We start from the raw sequence: 1,489 nt of genomic DNA on the forward strand, positions 1-1,489 counted from the left end.
TCTTTGAAAAAGTATCTGTTGTCAATACCACATCAGTCATCAGCTTGAAAGCCAAATGGATTTCTCTGAACTCCTGCTTGTTTAGCCATCTTTCTCTGTAGTTCTCCCAGTGGGACAGAATGAAATTAAATTTAAACTAGACTTTAAATTATTTAGTCAGAAATAATTGAGTTTGGAAAGTCATACTAGAGAATGATCACCCAGGGAAGTAACTAAATATGATTTTGGGAGAGGAAGGGGGGCAGGAGAAGGGAGTCAACGTGTCATATTAGGCACAAGTGTTATCAGTTCTCATAGTAAAAGGCACAAACTGCTCTTTCATTCTGGTCACGCACAAAATAATTTCCTGCCCACTTAATAACGGTATCCTTTCTCCTCAGAAGGAATCAGGCCCTAAGGGGGGTGAAAAAACGGGTGAACAGATTACCTCATTTTTAGGCAGACTACGTTTTCCAAATAGAAGAACAAGCAAAACTTGTATTTACGTTATTAACTTTGCATAATGCCATGAGAGTCTCCTATAAGGGACAAAAGCTAACCAGAATAAAAAGGCTGTGTTGATCTCACCACTGCTTTTAACTCAACAGTGACACAGACAGGTCTCCTTGAGGAAAAGGTATTTTCTAGTTTAGCTGTATCTGAGTATATAATAAAAAAAGGATCATTCATATTCAACTTAAGTAATAGAGTAGCTCTGTTGATGTCCATCCTTATTTTACTCCCCCCTCTCTCGAGCCATCATCAAGCACCATCATTCCCCTGGATTTGTCCTGACAGAAGCAGAGCAGTCCTGCAACTGCTTTCCTTAGACCAATACTTCATAATTACCTTTTTAAAAAACCCCAAATCCTGCCCTAACACACTTAAAAAAAAAATCCACTCCAACTGATTCGAAAGGAACCAAAACAATGAAAGCACCATGACAAGTGAAAAGGTCCTCCTCCGTGCATACATACATAAATGAGAAGTAGGAACGCACCTTGATGGGTGTGTAAGCGCACACCAAGGAAGCAGTGACAGCTCTCACATGCGTAGCACAAACAAACATGGTTTTACATCATAGCAGCAATCATGGGTCAGGGCAATCCCAAGCACAAATACAGGCCGGGTGGATGGAGAGCAGCCCTGAGGAGAAGGACTCGGGGGTGTTGGTGGATGAGAAGCTCACCATGAGCTGGCAATGTGCACTGAGAGCCCAGAAAGCCACCCCCACCCCGGGCTGCATCCCCAGCAGCGTGGCCAGCAGGGCGAGGGGGGATTGTGCCCCTCTGCTGCGCTCTGCTCTGGGGAGACCCCCCCTGCAGTGCTGCCTCCAGCTCGGGGGGCCCCAACCGAGGAGAGACATGGAGCTGGTGGAGCGGGGCCAGAGGAGGCCCCGGAGATGCTGGGAGGGCTGGAGCCCCTCTGCTGGGAGGACAGGCTGGGAGAGGTGGGGGGGTTCAGCCTGGAGAAGAGAAGGCCAAAAAGGGGAGACCTCAGAGCCCCTTCC

The sequence above is a fragment of the Charadrius vociferus genome, unplaced genomic scaffold (assembly GCF_000708025.1).
Source record: "Charadrius vociferus isolate BGI_N301 unplaced genomic scaffold, ASM70802v2 scaffold139, whole genome shotgun sequence".
In the NCBI taxonomy this organism is placed as follows: domain Eukaryota; kingdom Metazoa; phylum Chordata; class Aves; order Charadriiformes; family Charadriidae; genus Charadrius; species Charadrius vociferus.